General features: G+C 47.4%; 1 protein-coding gene across 4 annotated transcripts in view; it reads left to right on the top strand.

Moving 5' to 3' along the window:
* The first annotated feature begins 9,660 nt into the window (after positions 1 to 9,660).
* The window catches only part of LOC134966385 (serine-rich adhesin for platelets-like), a 215,043-nt gene continuing 203,436 nt past the window's right edge, over positions 9,661 to 21,267 (top strand). For 2 of the 4 annotated variants that reach the window (XM_063943071.1, XM_063943072.1), the window contains exon 1: positions 9,661 to 9,933. The gene's annotated coding sequence lies outside the window, so the exon portion shown is untranslated. The other 2 variants (XM_063943074.1, XM_063943073.1) reach the window with 2 other exon arrangements.

Here is a 21,267-nt window from a genome sequence, read left to right on the forward strand (position 1 = left end):
TCATAAAATATCTGGACAAACAGAAGCAAATTTTGTCCCTCACCACACAATTAAACCTTAGGATGACATGTAAACATGATTTACATAATTTAATACTTAAATTCTAATACTCTGGGGCACCGTGATTCAAAAAAGTTTGAGAACCACTAGCATATAGTAATTAATGAGTGCCATGCTGCTGAATATTGCATGTAAAACTTTTAGTTGCTTAATGAACTTCCACTGCTGCCAAACCTCACACTTCCAAATTCAAGCAGACACTTCTTTAGAATTGAGGGGGGGGGGATCATTTACTGAAGATCTGAGACAGCAACTTTTTTACATACCCGAAGATTACACTTATCACATCAGATTGATTTGGTCACCATAGTATGTATTGTAAAGTAAAAATTCTGTTTTACTAATAAGCAAATACTTAATTGAAAGATTTGGTGCTTCATTTTTAAATGAGAAAAAGCCCCTTGAAGAGGGATGCAGTTAAGTTGCTGACTGTCGGGATCCCAGTGGTCTGATACTGACGCCGGAATCCCGACTGCTGACACTACCGATAGCCGGAATCCCGGCTCACAGGGGCTATTCCCACTCGTGGTTGTCTCCCCGCAAGGGGACTCTTTGCACTCACCCCACTGCCGGCATACTGACGGTCGGGATGCCATTGTCGTTATACTGACGGACGGCATCCCGACCGTCGGTAAAATCATACTGAACCCCTTGAAGAACTACCTAGTACCACTGTTAAACCACTTTAATTTCTACAAGTAAACTTGTTGAAGCAACACGTCTTAATCCTGACAGTGAGGAGATATTGAAACATCTTTACAAGTGTGAGATTTGTATTTTTATTATCTACATAGATAGCATTTCATCTGTAACTGCACATTCCCTAATACCCGAATTATGTTAGATTATAAAGATATTTTAGTCACTGGGTGACACAGTTTTATTGGGTTATGCATTTGTCTCATTTTTTCCACTTCCACATTCCACTGCACTCGGGCCTCCTCCCCTCTTAAACTTCTCCGCTGCCAGCTGGGCTTTAGTTGACATGCTTCACCTGGGTTTTAAATAGAGATGTGCTCCAAACCATTTTTTGAAGGTTTTGGTTCTAATTTGTCGTCCGGTTTTGGATTTTCCTAAACGGTGTGACTAATTTTGGTTTTGTATTTTTTTCCCAAAAATACAAAAATGGTAAAATCCCATAATTTGGAACTTGTTTTGTTCCTACAGAATTAACCGTAATAACATAAATATCCAGTCATATCCAGTCAATTTTGAACACCTCACAGCTCACACTATTTTCATCAAGTTTAGGCCAAAGGCTTCAGCGAGCTGGCTGGATACTAAGCGACAGAGCAGCGGCCCAAACACACAGCAATTTATAGCACATCTAGGAAACATTGCCACATAGCAGTGACAGAAATGAAAAGTGGTCGAAAATGGAATTGTCCTTGGGTCCTCCCACCCACTCTCATTTAGGGTATTAAAAAGAACATGCACAGTTTAACAAACCAAGCACTTCAGTGACAGGGAATGCCACTTTTGTGGCTGAAGTGTTTGGCTTATTTGGGCCCTCACAAAACAAGCTAGCAATGGGTTTAAGGCAGCTAAGCTAACAGCTCTGCAGTGGCAAGATATCATCATCACTACAATCCTTACCCTCATCAGTGTGCACATCATCCTCACACAATTTCAATTCATCCCTGCTGGAATCCACCACTACATAAGTCTCTGTACTTTGATGTAATTGCTGGTAAAGGTTCCCTTGTGGAATTTATAGTTCATTTTGATGAATATAATCTTTTTCCACATTTTGAGGAAGTAAGATCCTACGCCGATCACTGATAAGGTACCCGGCTGTGCTGAAAATTCTTTCTGGGTACACACCTGAGGGTGGGCAGCTTAAGTAAGTCAAAGCCAGTTTGTACAGGGACCTCCAAATTGCCTTTTTTTCCAGTAGTAAAAGGGACTCTGTGACATGCCTATTTGTAGGATGTCATGAAATTAATCCTCCACCATTCTTTGAATGGTGACCGTATCAGATAGAGTTACGGTAGAGGTGTCACTAATTTTAGAAAATTCTTTTAAACCTGACCAGATGACAAAATTATATAAAAATATATTGTTTTCTTTTTTTAACTGGCAACTTGACTCACACTGCGGTGGATGTATAAAGCATCGTTATGGGGGAGAAGTAGTATCAGCACACATTATGTGCACCGTTACCACTTCTCCCCCATACTGTATATTACTGCGCCGGTGCATGCTGAATGACAGAGGTGCTATGCTCCCGTCTATATCAGTGCTGCTGTCTAAAAGATAGCACACTGATGTGCAATGGTCAACAGCACAAACCGTTCTGACACCTGCAGCTATCGATTTCTACAGCTGAAGGTGTCGTTGCATAAATCTGTATAGCCCTAAGGGGTCTATTCATGCAGCATGGCAACCAATCAGCTGCTATATATAATTTTATAGAATGCACTTTATAAATGTTTCTTCAACACTAATTGGTTGCCATGGGCAACTTCTCCACTGGCTCACTCTTCCACACTTTTCACTGCTTCATGAATAGACCCCTAAATGCTATTTACTTCCCTGTAACACCCTTTCAGTCACATATAGAGCTTTTTTCGTATTGCAGATGACTGTGTATCCCCCTTACTTGCATAGTTATGGTTCGGAAGCATAGGAATATGTCTGTTTTAGATGCTTACCTCTTCTGACTAGTAGTATGGTTCTTTATGCTTGTGTAGATTTTTTGTCAGCTCCCTTAAAGCAGGAGTGATTAAAACAAGTTATTGTAAATGATCTAGAGCAATTTTAGACATGTGTGAACCGATGCCTAATACATTTCTTCTCTCTTGTAAGTGAGCTCATTTAGTGAAAGTGTCTCACACTTTGCTCATACGACAGCAGGATTTTACATGTGAAAGCAAACCCCATTCACCCACAGCTGCCAAAATAGACAAAAACGCAGGGGATTTTAATATCCGAGTAACCTCTGTTCTCAATAGCCCAGGTGTGGTAATGTTGATCTTGGAATGAATAGAATACACTTTCACTTCCATTAATTCTGTAAGAGATGTGAGGACAAGTAAGGGTTAAATTGCATTTTTTTAAGACATACTTAATGGAAAGTTAACCTTCTCAAACAAAAAATAAATAAAATAATAATAATCACATGGCAATTATTGCACTAGAAATGTGATTTCCAGTTTCTATAATGGGGACCTTGCTGCAAACAAGTCTTTTTTTTTTTTTTAAGACCCCCATCCAAGTTCAAAGTGCGGCAGATGCTCTTCCTGCCGCAACCTGCTGAGCTATGAAGGCTCACAGGAACTGCCATGTTAGGAAGATACTCATTCCCAGAACACCTCCTACCTGTGTAGTGTTGGCAAGGATTGAATTTGCTCATTACACTATGCTGTGTGTCAGTCTAGTTGACTATGTGCCCAGAGTGATGAAATGCCATGTGGTGAGTGCCAGGGGTCTTGTTATCCAGTGGTTCATATAGTTGGGATAAACGTGGTCTCCTCTGACAGTGTGAGCTTAGTGGGGGAGATGTACTAAGCCTTGGAGAGTGATACAGTGAAGAGAGATACCAACAAATCAGCTCTTAACTGCCATGCTACAGGCTGTGTTAAAAATGACAGTTAGGAGCTGATTCGCTGGTACTTTATCTCTCTCCATTTTATCACTCTTCGTACATCTTGCCCATGGGTGTGGATTATTATATCTACACTAAAAAGGTCTACAGTCAATAGTTCTACAACTAATGGTGTAATGCCCCAAGGTATTAAATTCATATATACTGTAGTACACCTATAGGAGGGCAATTATTAGAATGTGTTTGTTTAAAGGTTGGTTCCCTCAGAGAGGGAAATAATAAGATTTTACTTACCGGTAAATCTATTTCTCGTAGTCCGTAGTGGATGCTGGGGACTCCATAAGGACCATGGGGAATAGACGGGCTCCGCAGGAGACAGGACACTTTAAGAAAGAATTTGGATTCTGGTGTGTTCTGGCTCCTCCCTCTATGTCCCTCCTCCAGACCTCAGTTAGAGAAACTGTGCCCGGAAGAGCTGACAGTACAAGGAAAGGATTTTGGAATCCAGGGTAAGACTCATACCAGCCACACCAATCACACCGTATAACTCGTGATAAACTTACCCAGTTAACAGTATGAACAACAACAGAGCATCAGATAACCCTGATGCAACCATAACATAACCCTTATTTAAGCAATAACTATATACAAGTATTGCAGAAGAAGTCCGCACTTCGGACGGGCGCCCAGCATCCACTACGGACTACGAGAAATAGATTTACCGGTAAGTAAAATCTTATTTTCTATAACGTCCTAGTGGATGCTGGGGACTCCGTAAGGACCATGGGGATTATACCAAAGCTCCCAAACGGGCGGGAGAGTGCGGACGACTCTGCAGCACCGAATGAGCAAACACAAGGTCCTCCTCAGCCAGGGTATCAAACTTGTAGAACTTTGCAAAAGTGTTTGAACCTGACCAAGTAGCCGCTCGGCAAAGCTGTAATGCAGAGACCCCTCGAGCAGCCGCCCAAGAAGAGCCCACCTTCCTTGTGGAGTGGGCTTTTACTGATTTTGGAAGTGGCAATCCAGCCGCAGAATGAGCCTGCTGAATCGTGTTACAGATCCAGCGAGCAATAGTTTGCTTTGAAGCAGGAGCACCCAGCTTGTTGGATGCATACAGGATAAACAACGACTCAGTTTTCCTGACTCTAGCCGTTCTGGCTACATAATTCTTCAAAGCCCTGACTACATCCAGTAACTCGGAATCCTCCCAGTCACGAGTAGCCACAGGCACCACAATAGGTTGGTTCATATGAAAAGATGACACCACTTTTGGCAGAAATTGTGGACGAGTCCGCAATTCTGCCCTGTCCATATGGAAAACCAGATAGGGGCTTTTATGTGACAAAGCCGCCAATTCTGACACACGCCTAGCCGAAGCCAAGGCTAATAGCATGACCACCTTCCACGTGAGATATTTTAACTCCACGGTTTTAAGTGGCTCAAACCAGTGTGATTTCAGGAAACTCAACACCACGTTAAGATCCCAAGGTGCCACTGGGGGCACAAACGGGGGCTGAATATGCAGCACTCCCTTTACAAACGTCTGAACTTCAGGAAGAGAATCCAGTTCTTTTTGAAAGAAAATGGATAGGGCCGAAATCTGGACCTTAATGGACCCCAATTTTAGGCCCAAAGTCACTCCCGACTGTAGGAAGTGAAGGAAACGGCCCAGCTGGAATTCCTCCGTAGGGGCATTCCCGGCCTCACACCAAGCAACATATTTTCGCCATATACGGTGATAATGTTTAGCCGTCACGTCCTTCCTAGCCTTTATCAGCGTAGGAATAACCTCATCCGGAATGCCTTTTTCTGATAGGATCCGGCGTTCAACCGCCATGCCGTCAAACGCAGCCGCGGTAAGTCTTGGAACAGACAGGGCCCCTGTTGTAACAGATCCTGTCTTAGAGGTAGAGGCCATGGGTCCTCTGTGAGCATTTCTTGTAGCTCTGGATACCAAGTCCTTCTTGGCCAATCCGGAACAATGAGTATTGTTCTCACTCCTCTTTTTCTTATGATTCTCAGCACCTTGGGTATGAGAGGAAGAGGAGGAAACACATAAACCGACTGGAACACCCACGGTGTCACTAGTGCGTCCACAGCTTTCGCCTGAGGGTCTCTTGACCTGGCACAATACCTCTGTAGCTTTTTGTTGAGACGGGATGCCATCATGTCCACCTGTGGCAGTTCCCATCGCCTTGCAATCTGCGTGAAGACTTCTTGATGAAGTCCCCACTCTCCCGGGTGGAGGTCGTGTCTGCTTCCCAGTTGTCCACTCCCGGAATGAACACTGCTGACAGTGCTCGTACGTGATTCTCCACCCATCGAAGAATTCTGGTTGCTTCCGCCATCGCCACCCTGCTCCTTGTGCCGCCTTGGCGGTTTACATGAGCCACTGCGGTGATGTTGTCTGATTGAATCAGCACCGATTGGTTGCGAAGCAGGGTCTCCGCTTGACTTAGGGCGTTGTATATGGCCCTTAGTTCCAGGATATTGATGTGAAGGCAAGTCTCCTGACTTGACCACAGACCCTGGAAATTTCTTCCCTGTGTGACTGCCCCCCAACTTCGGAGGCTTGCATCCGTGGTCACCAGGACCCAGTCCTGAATGACGAATCTGCGGCCCTCGAGAAGGTGAGCACTCTGCAGCCACCACAGAAGAGACACCCTGGCCCTGGGGGATAGGGTGATCAGCCAATGCATCTGTAGATGCAATCCGGACCACTTGTCCAATAAATCCCATTGAAAGGTCCTCGCATGGAACCTGCCGAAGGGAATGGCCTCGTATGACGCCACCACCTTTCCCAGGACTCGCGTGCAGTGATGCACCGACACCTGTTTTGGTTTTAAGAGGTCTCTGACCAGTGTCATGAGTTCCTGAGCCTTCGCCGTCGGGAGAAAAACCTTCTTCTGGTCTGTGTCCAGAATCATGCCCAGGAAGGGCAGACGCGTCGTAGGAATCAGCTGCGACTTTGGAATATTCAGAATCCAGCCGTGCCGTTGTAACACTTCCCGAGAGCGTGCTACGCTGATCAGCAACTGCTCTCTGGACCTCGCCTTTATGAGGAGATCGTCCAAGTATGGGATAATTGTGACTCCCTGCTTTCGCAGGAGCACCATCATGTCTGCCATTACCTTGGTAAATATTCTCGGTGCCGTGGACAGACCAAACGGCAACGTCTGGAATTGGTAATAACAATCCTGTACCACAAATTTGAGGTACTCCTGATGAGGTGGATAAATGGGGACATGAAGGTAAGCATCCTTTATGTCCAGAGACACCATAAAATCCCCTTCCTCCAGACTTGCGATGACCGCTCTGAGCGATTCCATCTTGAACTTGAACCTTTTCAGGTATATGTTCAGGGATTTTAAATTCAATATGGGTCTGACCGAACCGTCCGGTTTCGGTACCACAAACATTGTTGAATAGTAACCCCTTCCCTGTTGAAGGAGGGGAACCTTTACCACCACCTGCTGGAGATACAATTTGTGAATTGCTGCTAAAACTATTTCCCTCTCTATGGGGGAAGCTGGCAGGGCCGATTTGAGGTAACGGTGAGGGGGCATCACTTCGAATTCCAGCTTGTAACCCTGAGACACAATCTCTATAGCCCAGGGATCCACCTGTGAGTGAACCCACTTGTGGCTGAAATTTAGGAGACGCACCCCCACCGGGCCTGGCTCCGCCTGTGGAGCCCCAGCGTCATGCGGCGGATTTAGAGGAAGCCGGGGAGGACTTCTGTTCCTGGGAACTAGCTGTATTGTGCAGCTTCTTTCCTCTACCCCTGCCTCTGGCAAGAAAGGACGCACCTCGGACTTTCTTGCCTCTATGTGATCGAAAGGACTGCATTTGATAATACGGTGCTTTCTTAGGTTGTGAGGGAATATATGGCAAAAAATTTGACTTTCCAGCCGTAGCTGTGGAGACCAGGTCCGAGAGACCATCCCCAAACAACTCCTCACCCCATGTAAGGTAAAACCTCCATGTGCCTTTTTGAGTCGGCATCGCCTGTCCATTGCCGAGTCCACAGGACCCTTCTGGCGGAAATCGACATTGCATTTATTCTAGAGCCCAGTAGGCTAATGTCTCTTTGGGCATCTCTCATATATAGGACAGCGTCTTTTATATGCCCCAGGGTCAGTACTATAGTATCCTTGTCCAAGGTATCAAGTTCCTCAGATAAGGTATCTGTCCATGCTGCTACAGCACTACACATCCAGGCCGACGCAATCGCCGCCCTTAGTAGGGTACCTGAATGTGTATAAATGGACTTCAGGATACCCTCCTGCTTTCTATCCGCAGCATCTTTTAGGGTGGCCGTATCCTGTGACGGCAGGGCTACCCACTTGGATAAGCGTGTTAAAGCTTTGTCTACCCTAGGGGAGGATTCCCAGCGTAACCGGTCCGTTGGCGGGAAAGGATACGCCATAAGCATCCGTTTGGAAATCTGCAGTTTTCTATCTGGAGATTCCCAAGCCTTTTCACGTAACTCATTTAACTCATGTGAAGGGGGAAAGGTTACCTCTTGCCTTTTTTCCCCATACATATAAACCCTCTTGTCAGGGACTGGGGTTTCCTCTGTGATGTGTAACACATCTTTCATTGCTATAATCATGTAGCGGATGGCTTTAGCCATTTCAGGCTGCAACTTTGCATCATCGCCATCGACACTGGAGTCGGAATCCGTGTCGATATCTTGTGTGAACAACTTGGGATAGTGGGCGCTTCTGAGACCCCGACGACCTCTGCGCTGTAGGATCAGGCATGGGTTGAGACCCTGACTGTCCCAAGGCTTCATCTTTATCCAACCTTTTATGCAAGGAATTAACATTATCATTTAAAACCTTCCACATATCCATCCAATCGGGTGTCGGCGCCGTCGGCGGCGACCCCACATTCATTTGTACCCGCTCTGTTTCCACATAGCCTTCCTCGTCAAACATGCCGACACAAGCGTACCGACACACCACACACACAGGGGATGCTCTATTTGAAGACAGTTCCCCCACAAGGCCTTTTGGAGAGACAGAGAGAGAGTATGCCAGCACACACCCCAGCGCTATATTACCCAGGAGTCACACAGTCTTAGTGTTAACCCAGTAGCTGCTGTATATACTGTTTTTGCGCCAAATTTATGTGCCCCCCTTCTCTTTTTACCGTGATTCTGCAGGGGAGAGCCTGGGGAGCTTCCTCTCAGCGGAGCTGTGGAGAGAAAATGGCGCTGGTGAGTGCTGAGGAAGAAGCGCCGCCCCCTCAGCAGCAGGCTTCTGTCCCGCGTTTTGTGTAAAAATAATGGCGGGGGCTCATGCATATATACAGTGCCCAACTGTATATATGCTGCTTTTGCCAAGAGGTACCTAATTGCTGCCCAGGGCGCCCCCCCCCTGCGCCCTGCACCCTACAGTGACCGGAGTGTGTCGGTTTAGTGTGGGAGCAATGGCGCACAGCTGCAATGCTGTGCGCTACCTCATATGAAGACTGGAGTCTTCTGCCGCCGATTTCGAAGTCTTCTTGCTTCTGACGCCGGCTTCTGTCTTCTGGCTCTGCGAGTGGGACGGCGGCGCGGCTCCGGGATAGGACGACCAAGGGTGCGTTCCTGTGTACGATCCCTCTGGAGCTAATGGTGTCCAGTAGCCTAAGAAGCAGGACCTATCTTCTAGTGAGTAGGGCTGCTTCTCTCCCCTCAGTCCCACGTAGCAGAGAGTCTGTTGCCAGCAAATCTCTCTGAAAATAAAAAATCCTAACAAAATACTTTCTTTCCTAGCAAGCTCAGGAGAGCTCACTAAGGTGCACCCAGCTCGTCCGGGCACAGATTCAAACTGAGTTCTGGAGGAGGGACATAGAGGGAGGAGCCAGTGCACACCAGTATCCTAATTCTTTCTTAAAGTGCCGTCTCCTGCGGAGCCCGTCTATTCCCCATGGTCCTTACGGAGTCCCCAGCATCCACTAGGACGTTAGAGAAATAATTGATAGTATGCACTCCTCAACCTGGATCCCTCACAGTGGGAAACATAACTGTTCATGTATTCCCCCTCATAGAGGGGAGTTGGAGCGGGCCACCCAGCTATAATTGATGGTTTGAAAGGCTCCTGGCGCGTGGTGGACAGCTGTACTCAGCCACAGATAGGGGAGTTAGAGGGAGACAGTGCCCGGCAGGGCAAGTGGGGTCTGGTGTCCCGGACTGCTCGTGACCGGACCGTTGGAGGCTGCTGGGAAGAAAAAAAGGAGACTGCGCAGGGAGCGCGTGTTTTACCGGAGTCCCGGATAGCAGAGGCGGCGGATGGTCTGCAGAGGAGCCGCGGCAGTGATCTCTGGTGGTTTGGGTGAGTGGAAAAAGTTGGCGGGCTACTAGTGAGTGATGGAGGAAGGCGGGCAGAGCCATGACTACAGCCTCTAGTAGTGAGTGACGGAAGAAGGCGGGTGGAGCCACGACTATAGCCCTCTGTTGGAGAGTGACGGGAGAAGGTGGGCGTGGGCCACGACAACAGCCCTAGCATTGGGGAACAGCCCAGAATGGGAGCAGCCTGCTAGATTGACAGCGGCAGATGGAGCAACACGGACAGCCCCAGCACAGAGATAGTGAAAGAGGCGGTGCCATTCCCTGTCTAGCCACGCCATTGATTGATAGCTGTAGTTGAATCAGGCATCAGGCACGTTGACAGCCAAGGCTGATAGAGCTACACAGAAACAGCCTCTCTCACTGAAAGGTAGTACTTCAACGCACCACACAGTACATTTACACATCTGCTAGTGGAGGAAAGCAACATTATTTGAGTCCCTGGGACACATACACTATATTGACCAGCATTATCGCTGCTAACAGAGGACTCATTGTAGACAGTTATCACTTACCAACATACCTAGGTCATACTTGCCTACCTTACCCTCTCTATGAGGGAGAAAATGCTCTGCTCCTGGACTTTCCTGGTAATGTATGATTGCCATCACCTGTGGTGAGCTAGTTAATTGATAAGAAAGGTGTTTCACCACAGGTGTTGGCAATCATACATTACCAGGAAAGTCCAGGAACAGAGCATTTTCTCCCTCATGGAGAGGGTCAGGTAGGCAAGTATGACCTAGGTTTGCACCATTCAAGGGCTTAAATACTACAGCGTCCACTCTGTGCCGACCCGGATTGACGCTAGCTAAAGGAAATTAATAACAGTCTACATACTTAAGTGCACCACCAAAGAGCTCAGCTGAACTGAATTAGTGTACTGTATTTGATCATTACGGAGTATACTCTGTGAATGCCTATGCTACTTATTTGTTTTGTTAAATGTTTAGCTTTTATTAGTTAAGAAAAGAGCTAGTTAGGCAAAATTGCTATCGTAGATTTCTCTATCGTCCTAGTGGATGCTGGGGTTCCTGAAAGGACCATGGGGAATAGCGGCTCCGCAGGAGACAGGGCACAAAAAGTAAAGCTTTTCCAGATCAGGTGGTGTGCACTGGCTCCTCCCCCTATGACCCTCCTCCAGACTCCAGTTAGATTTTTGTGCCCGGCCGAGAAGGGTGCAATTCTAGGTGGCTCTCATAAAGAGCTGCTTAGAGAAAGTTTAGCTTAGGTTTTTTATTTTACAGTGATTCCTGCTGGCAACAGGATCACTGCAACGAGGGACAGAGGGGAGAAGAAGTGAACTCACCTGCGTGCAGGATGGATTGGCTTCTTGGCTACTGGACATCAGCTCCAGAGGGACGATCACAGGTACAGCCTGGATGGTCACCGGAGCCGCGCCGCCGGCCCCCTTGCAGATGCTGAAGTAAGAAGAGGTCCAGAATCGGCGGCTGAAGACTCCTGCAGTCTTCTAAAGGTAGCGCACAGCACTGCAGCTGTGCGCCATTTTCCTCTCAGCACACTTCACACGCAGTCACTGAGGGTGCAGGGCGCTGGGGGGGGGGCGCCCTGGGAGGCAAATGAAAACCTATTAAAAGGCTAAAAATACCTCACATATAGCCCCCAGAGGCTATATGGAGATATTTAACCCCTGCCTGTATTCACAAAATAGCGGGAGACGAGCCCGCCGAAAAAGGGGCGGGGCCTATCTCCTCAGCACACGGCGCCATTTCCTCTCACAGTTCCGCTGGTCAGGACGGCTCCCAGGTCTCTCCCCTGCACTGCACTACAGAAACAGGGTAAAACAGAGAGGGGGGGGCAAATTTAATGGCAATATCTTGATATATATAAAGCAGCTATAAGGGAGCACTTATTATAAGGCTATCCCTGTCATATATAGCGCTTTTTGGTGTGTGCTGGCAGACTCTCCCTCTGTCTCCCCAAAGGGCTAGTGGGTCCTGTCTTCGTTTAGAGCATTCCCTGTGTGTCTGCTGTGTGTCGGTACGTGTGTGTCGACATGTATGAGGACGATATTGGTGTGGAGGCGGAGCAATTGCCAAATATGGGGATGTCACCTCCTAGGGGGTCGACACCAGAATGGATGCCTTTATTTGTGGAATTACGGGATAGCGTCAACTCGCTTAAGCAGTCGTTTGACGACATGAGGCGGCCGGACAATCAATTAGTGCCTGTCCAGGCGCCTCAAACACCGTCAGGGGCTGTAAAACGCCCTTTGCCTCAGTCGGTCGACACAGACCCAGACACAGGCACTGATTCCAGTGGTGACGGTGACCAATCAACCGTATTTTCCAGTAGGGCCACACGTTATATGATTTTGGCAATGAAGGAGGCGTTACATTTAGCTGATACTACAGGTACCACTAAACAGGGTATTATGTGGGGTGTGAAAAAACTACCTATAGTTTTTCCTGAATCAGAAGAATTAAATGACGTGTGTGATGAAGCGTGGGTTGCCCCTGATAAAAAGCTGATAATTTCAAAGAAATTATTGGCATTATACCCTTTCCCGCCAGAGGTTAGGGAGCGCTGGGAAACACCTCCTAGGGTGGACAAGGCGCTAACACGCTTATCAAAACAAGTGGCGTTACCTTCTCCTGAGACGGCCGCACTTAAAGATCCATCAGATAGGAGGATGGAAAATATCCAAAAAAGTATATACACACATGCAGGTGTTATACTACGACCAGCTATAGCGTCTGCCTGGATGTGCAGTGCTGGGGTAGTTTGGTCAGAGTCCCTGATTGAAAATATTGATACCCTGGACAGGGACAATATTTTACTGTCGTTAGAACAAATAAAGGATGCATTTCTTTATATGCGTGATGCACAGAGGGATATCTGCACACTGGCATCACGGGTAAGTGCTATGTCCATTTCGGCCAGAAGAGCTTTATGGACGCGACAGTGGACAGGCGATGCGGATTCAAAACGGCATATGGAAGTTTTGCCGTATAAAGGGGAGGAGTTATTTGGAGTCGGTCTATCAGATTTGGTGGCCACGGCTACAGCCGGGAAATCCACCTTTCTACCTCAAGTCACTCCCCAACAGAAAAAGGCACCGACTTTTCAACCGCAGCCCTTTCGTTCCTTTAAAAATAAGAGAGCAAAGGGCTATTCATATCTGCCACGAGGCAGAGGTCGAGGGAAGAAACAGCAACAGGCAGCTCCTTCCCTGGAACAGAAGCCCTCCCCGGCTTCTACAAAAGCCTCAGCATGACGCTGGGGCTTCTCAAGCGGACTCGGGGACGGTGGGAGGTCGTCTCAAAAATTACAGCGCGCAGTGGGCTCACTCGCAGGTAGATCCCTGGATCCTGCAGATAATATCTCAGGGGTACAGGTTGGAATTAGAGACAGATCCACCTCGCCGTTTCCTGAAGTCTGCTTTACCAACGTCCCCTTCCGAAAGGGAGACGGTTTTGGAAGCCATTCACAAGCTGTACTCTCAGCAGGTGATAGTCAAGGTACCTCTTCTACAACAAGGGAAGGGGTATTATTCCACTCTATTTGTGGTACCGAAGCCGGATGGCTCGGTAAGGCCTATTCTAAATCTGAAGTCCTTGAACCTGTACATAAAGAAGTTCAAGTTCAAGATGGAGTCACTCAGAGCAGTGATAGCGAACCTGGAAGAAGGGGACTTTATGGTATCCTTGGACATCAAGGATGCGTATCTCCACGTTCCAATTTACCCCTCACACCAGGGGTACCTCAGGTTCGTTGTACAAAACTGTCACTATCAGTTTCAGACGCTGCCGTTTGGTTTGTCCACGGCACCTCGGATCTTTACAAAGGTAATGGCCGAGATGATGATTCTTCTTCGAAGAAAAGGCGTATTAATTATCCCATACTTGGACAATCTCCTAATAAGGGCAAGGTCCAGAGAACAGCTAGAGATGGGATTAGCAATATCTCAAGAGGTGCTAAAGCAGCACGGATGGATTCTGAATATTCCAAAATCCCAATTAATGCCGACAACTCGTCTGCTGTTCCTAGGGATGATTCTGGACACGGTTCAGAAAAAGGTTTTTCTTCCCGAGGAAAAAGCCAAGGAGTTATCCGACCTGGTCAGGAATCTCCTAAAACCAGGAAAGGTGTCTGTACATCAATGCACAAGAGTCCTGGGAAAAATGGTGGCTTCTTACGAAGCAATTCCATTCGGCAGATTCCATGCAAGAATTTTCCAAAGGGATCTGTTGGACAAATGGTCAGGGTCGCATCTTCAGATGCACCTGCGGATAACCCTGTCTCCAAGGACAAGGGTATCTCTTCTGTGGTGGTTGCAGAGGGCTCATCTATTGGAGGGCCGCAGATTCGGCATACAGGATTGGATCCTGGTGACCACGGACGCCAGCCTGAGAGGCTGGGGAGCAGTCACACAAGGAAGAAACTTCCAGGGAGTGTGGTCGAGCCTGGAAAAGTCTCTTCACATAAACATTCTGGAACTAAGAGCAATCTACAATGCTCTAAGCCAGGCGGAACCTCTGCTTCAAGGAAGACCGGTGTTGATCCAGTCGGACAACATCACGACAGTCGCCCATGTAAACAGACAGGGCGGCACAAGAAGCAGGAGTGCAATGGCAGAAGCTGCCAGGATCCTTCGCTGGGCGGAGAATCACGTGATAGCACTGTCAGCAGTGTTCATCCCGGGAGTGGACAACTGGGAAGCAGACTTCCTCAGCAGACACGATCTTCACCCGGGAGAGTGGGGACTTCATCCAGAAGTTTTCCACATGCTAATAAACCGTTGGGAAAGACCAATGGTGGACATGATGGCGTCTCGCCTCAACAAAAAACTGGACAGGTATTGCGCCAGGTCAAGAGATCCGCAGGCAATAGCTGTGGACGCGCTGGTAACACCTTGGGTGTACCAGTCGGTGTATGTGTTTCCTCCTCTGCCTCTCATACCAAAGGTATTGAGAATCATAAGGCAAAGCGGAGTAAGAACGATACTAGTGGCTCCGGATTGGCCAAGAAGGTCTTGGTACCCGGAACTTCAAGAGATGGTCACGGACGATCCGTGGCCTCTACCTCTAAGACAGGACCTGCTTCAGCAGGGACCGTGTCTATTCCAAGACTTACCGCGGCTGCGTTTGACGGCATGGCGGTTGAACGCCAGATCCTAAAAGGGAAAGGCATTCCAGAAGAAGTCATTCCTACCTTGATTAAGGCAAGAAAGGAAGTCACCGCGAAGCATTATCACCGCATTTGGCGGAAATATGTTGCGTGGTGCGAGGATCGGAGTGCTCCGACGGAGGAATTTCAACTGGGTCGTTTCCTACATTTCCTGCAATCAGGATTGTCTATGGGTCTCAAATTGGGATCTATTAAGGTTCAAATTTCGGCCCTGTCAATATTCTTCCAAAAAGAATTGGCCTCAGTTCCTGAGGTCCAGACTTTTGTAAAGGGAGTACTGCATATACAGCCTCCTGTGGTGCCTCCGGTGGCACCGTGGGATCTAAATGTAGTTTTAGATTTCCTCAAATCCCATTGGTTTGAACCACTAAAAGATGTGGATTTGAAATATCTCACATGGAAAGTGACTATGTTACTGGCCCTGGCGTCCGCCAGGAGAGTATCTGAACTGGCGGCTTTATCTTATAAAAGCCCTTATTTAATTTTCCATTCGGATAGGGCAGAGCTGCGGACGCGTCCGCATTTTCTCCCTAAGGTGGTATCAGCGTTTCACCTGAACCAGCCTATTGTAGTGCCTGCGGCTACAAGCGACTTGGAGGACTCCAAGTTGTTGGACGTTGTCAGAGCTTTAAAAATATACATTTCAAGGACGGCTGGAGTCAGAAAATCTGACTCGCTGTTTATACTGTATGCACCCAACAAGTTGGGTGCGCCTGCTTCTAAGCAGTCGATTGCTCGTTGGATTTGTAACACAATTCAACTTGCACATTCTGTGGCAGGCCTGCCACAGCCTAAATCTGTTAAGGCCCATTCCACAAGGAAGGTGGGCTCATCTTGGGCGGCTGCCCGAGGGGTCTCGGCATTACAACTCTGCCGAGCAGCTACGTGGTCAGGGGAGAACACGTTTGTAAAATTCTACAAATTTGATACCCTGGCAAAGGAGGACCTGGAGTTCTCTCATTCGGTGCTGCAGAGTCATCCGCACTCTCCCGCCCGTTTGGGAGCTTTGGTATAATCCCCATGGTCCTTTCAGGAACCCCAGCATCCACTAGGACGATAGAGAAAATAAGAATTTACTTACCGATAATTCTATTTCTCGGAGTCCGTAGTGGATGCTGGGCGCCCATCCCAAGTGCGGATTATCTGCAATACTTGTACATAGTTATTGTTAACTAATTCGGGTTATTGTTTAGGGAGCCATCTTTCAGAGGCTCCTCTGTTATCATACTGTTAACTGGGTTTAGATCACAAGTTGTACGGTGTGATTGGTGTGGCTGGTATGAGTCTTACCCGGGATTCAAAATCCTCCCTTATTGTGTACGCTCGTCCGGGCACAGTACCTAACTGGAGTCTGGAGGAGGGTCATAGGGGGAGGAGCCAGTGCACACCACCTGATCTGGAAAAGCTTTACTTTTTGTGCCCTGTCTCCTGCGGAGCCGCTATTCCCCATGGTCCTTTCAGGAACCCCAGCATCCACTACGGACTCCGAGAAATAGAATTATCGGTAAGTAAATTCTTATTTTTTGCACATATTATATCAGCAGTTGTAGCATCCATAATATTGTATTGCTGAGTGATCTGCATGGGGGAAGTTGATCTGCCCTACTAAGTCAATCGGCATCCATGTTTGTCACAGAAAGAAACGGCAGGACTCTTCGCTGTTGAACAATAAAATGTTTAGTGTTTTATGCTTACAATTTCTTGTAAAATACTTGTTGCCATCAATTTTACATCAATTCCAGAAGTAAAAGCAGTAGAACAACTCTTCGTGTCCATTCTCTTTACCTCTCTGGGTTTGACTGAATAATCTGCATACTTACGCTAGGACGGGTGGCATTCTGTATGCCGGCGGTCGGGCTCCCGGCGCTCAGTATACCGGCGCCGGGAGCCCGACCGCCGGCATACCGACACTTATTTTCCCTCGTGGGGGTCCACGACCCCCATAGAGGGAGAATAAAATAGTGTGGCGCGCGTAGCGCGCCACCGTGCCCGTAGCGTGGCGAGCGCAGCGAGCCCGCTAGGGGCTCCTTTGCGCTCGCCACACTGTCGGTCAGCCGGCGGTCGGGCTCCCGGCGCCGGTATGCTGGGCGCCGGGAGCCCGACCGCCGGCCAGCCGTAGTGAACCCCGCTAGGACAACCCCACAGCACTCGCTGGTATATCAGACTCCACGTATTCACGAGTATCACAATGGTAGACATGTATTAGATCGAGAGGGTCAAAAGGTCAACAGAGAATAGGTAGACAGCAGGAAAGGTCAACAAGGTCAAAAGGTCGATAGGGTCAAAAGGTTGACATGTAAATGGTCGATACAAAAAAGGTAGACCCAATTTATTTTAATTTTTTGGGGTGTTTGTCATTTTTCTGCCACAAACAAGCCCATTAGTGTACCATGTCCCCTCGCATGCTTTGGACATATTACTATTCCCAATCATAGTCCACGTGTACGGTAAAGAATGAAAAAGTTTAATAAAATGAAAAAATAGAAAAAACTTGTATCTACCATATGTGTGTCGACCATTGTCATGTTGACCTTTTGACCACATCGACCTTTGACACGGTTGACTTTTTAAACTGCCTGCATTTTGTGTCGACATTTTGACCCTGCCGACCTAATGCATGTCTACCATTAGTGGTAGACCTATTGACTGTAGACCTTTTTAGTGTAGATCTATAGTCCGTATACCCTTACCCACTGAATAACTTTCTTTTTAATACTATGCTGAAAGAACACATTCATAACCACAATATGTTGCCTTGTACCCAACAATGGTATACAGTATTATGGGTTGCTACTGCCCCAGGAATTGCCAGGGACTCCAGAAATTGGGTGAGTCTTGCAATACTCCCAAGAGAGTAGGCAATTCTCATGCAAGGGTTCTTTCCTTATATGGGCATTGACTGGTCAGACACAGGGGGTACTATGCAGTGATAAAAGTGGAGAAGTGAGCAAGTGGAGAAATTGCCGGCTGCTCTGTATACTTTTATAGTTTGCAAATCATTGGTTGCCGTGGGCAACTTCTTCACTGGCTTACTTCTCCACTTTTTTCTCTGCTTAGTTAGTACATCACTCCCACAGTGACTGTTTACCAGGATTTCTGGTTTGTATAATTTTGCCCTGGCCCCACTGGTGTATCTATAATGGGTGCAGTGTGTGCGATGCACATGGGTCCCTGAGACAAGGGGGGCCCACATGCTGCACCTATTTTCTGAATACCCCCCCCCCCCCCCCTCGAAGTTCCGCGTCAGCACCCGCAGTGCTGTTAAAAACACAGTAAAAATGGCACAGTGGCCATTTTCACGAAGTTCTGTGCATGCGCAGTAGAGAAATCACTGGGAAGATGGCCACTGCGTCCTTTTTCCAGCGATCTGCGCAGGCGCAGTAGAGTCTGAGCCCTCTAGTGCTCAGACTCTCAGTGATACCAGCAGCGAGGAGGGGGCCTGAATGAAGGAGGCTGGACACGGGCCTCCTCGTCTCTTAAAGCGCCCCTTCCTGGCCCACACATTATTTCGTCTACCCTAAGAAATCCACTCGTATCTAGCTCAGCTGAAGATGGAGTCACATTACAACATGGGAACCCCTTGTCTTCCTGTTATAGTGTGACTATTCATCCAGGCATATCCTGGTGGTGGTGGCTGCAACTCTTGCAAGGGGACTGTTATTCACCTATTTTAGCTGTCAGCAGCACCCAACTCTTTAGCACTGGTGCGTTTATTAGGGTCAGGCACTAGGGGGGGGAGTTAGCCATAGGCCCCCCACCCCCCCAAGGTTTTGCAGTCGCCAACACCCCGGAGGGCTAGCCCTAGTTGCCACCCAGGGGTTAGGGTTAGGGACAGGGGGTAGAAATACTTATTCTCTCCGATGTCGGGATCTTCAATGTCAAGATGCTGCTGACCACCAGCATCCCGACCGCAGGGATATAGTATGTATTTCCAGCATGGAACGCCAGGCATCAAGGTAACACTTTCTCCATCTATACATTTTTTACTTTTTTTTTATACTAAGCTCCTTTTCAGCTACTGATAAAGCCATGTGTGATGGAATCATCATGAGCAACTCGCTTGTTGCTTTTGGTCTCCTGCAAGAACAGTTCATTTGCAGTGGTGGTTTCTCTGGCATCTAGTAATCACTAAGGGGCCCATTTATTAAACAATATTTGCAGCTATTTCCCTGAAAACCCAGAGGTTAGCTGCATATACTGTATAATTGAATGTATGTAGCAGGGACCACAGATATGTCCTACAAAGGCTGCGGTCCCTCCATTCCTGCCAATGGATGAATCCCCAATACGTTTCTATGGGGGATGCAATACTGTCAGATTTATCAATTTCTGTAATGCAAAGCATTTCAGAAATTGACCCTACACAGCTACTGCCATTTGAAGAAGGAGGTAGCCCTCTGTAGCTTATGGGCTACACATCGCAAACCCTCCCCGGCAGAGGGCTCCTCTCAGGAAATGGACTCTGTGCATGTGTGGTCAGTGGGGCTGCATATGTGCAGTAGTCCCACTTACACACTGAGAACCCCTAACATATAGGCATGCTGTAAAATGTGCAATGTTGATGCACCATACATTTTGGTAATGTGTGCAGCTGCACATCTTGAAGAATTTAATTGCCCTTTATGGCAATTCAGTTCAATGCGATGATTCCCTGTTGTGCAGATATCATCCATTTACAGTACTGCTGATATTGAAGGTTTTCACTTGCACCTGTATGGAGTGAGAGGCAATACTTGCAATGCCAGCGGGGGTGATCTGTCATACCAGAATGGCACAGCAAATCCATCATGTAAAATGTAATTCCCCCCTTTGTGTCTTTGTTCCTTTGTTTCTATGCTCCTTTACTGTCTTTGGGTCAAAAAAGAAATCAAGGTACAGTTTGTTTGTTTTCTGAGCACACATCATATGCATACCCTCCAACATTTCACACATAAAAATCGGTACAAATTAGGAAAGGGTGTGTGGCCATGGGTAAAGAAGGCGTGGCCATGCCCCTTTTCCTATACTTTCATTGGAAGTTTGGAGAGCCAAACATTGGTACAGACCATAAAAAAGGTACTGTACCTGCTAAAAAGGAGTTGGAGGGAATGCATATGACAGGTATGTCATACTATTTTGTTAGCAAAATATGGGAACACTACATGAAGGGCAAATATGAAATCTATAGTCTGAGGGCCTAATTCAGCATGGATTGCAAAAACAAAATCTTTCTCTAATTGGCAAAACCATGTTACACTGCAGGTGGGGCAGATATAACATGTGCAGAGAGAGTTAGATTTGGGTGTGGTGTGTTCAAACTGAAATCTAAATTGCAGTGTAAAAATAAAGCAGCCAGTATTTACCCTGCACAGAAACAAAATAACTAGAGATGAGCGGGTTCGGTTCGTCAAGATACGAACCCCCCCGAACTTCACCCATTTTACACGGTTCCGAGGCAGCCTCGGATCTTCCTACCTTGCTCGGTTAACCCGAGCGCGCCCGAACGTCATCATCCCGCTGTCGGATTCTCGCGAGATTTGTATTCTATATAAAGAGCTGCGCGTCGCCGCCATTTTCACTCGTGCATTGGAGATGATAGCAAGAGGACATGGCTGCGTTCTCTCAGTTTCTGTGTTCAATGTGCTGCAAATATGTGCTCAGTGTGCTGCAAATATCTGTGCTCAGTGTGCTGCAAATATCTATGTTCTCTGCCTGAAAAACGCTCCATATCTGTGCTGCATTGTAGTATAGAGTAGGAGGACAGTGCAGAATTTTGCTGACCACCAGTATATATATAGCAGTACGGTACAGTAGTCCATTGCTCTGCCTCTGTGTCGTCAAGTATACTATCCATCCATACCTGTGCTGCATTTTAGTTGTGCGCAGTATATAGTAGGAGGACAGTGTAGAATTTTGCTGACCACCAGTATATATATAGCAGTACGGTACAGTGGTCCATTGCTCTACCTCTGTGTCGTCAAGTATACTATCCAAACATACCTGTGCTGCATTTTAGTTGTGCGCAGTATATAGTAGGAGGACATTGCAGAATTTTGCTGACCACCAGTATATATATAGCAGTATGGTACAGTAGTCCATTGCTCTACCTCTGTGTCGTCAAGTATACTATCCATCCATACCTGAGCTGCATTTTAGTTGTGCGCAGTATATAGTAGGAGGACAGTGCAGAATT

This window comes from Pseudophryne corroboree, chromosome 10, assembly GCF_028390025.1.
Source record: "Pseudophryne corroboree isolate aPseCor3 chromosome 10, aPseCor3.hap2, whole genome shotgun sequence".
NCBI classification, from domain to species: domain Eukaryota; kingdom Metazoa; phylum Chordata; class Amphibia; order Anura; family Myobatrachidae; genus Pseudophryne; species Pseudophryne corroboree.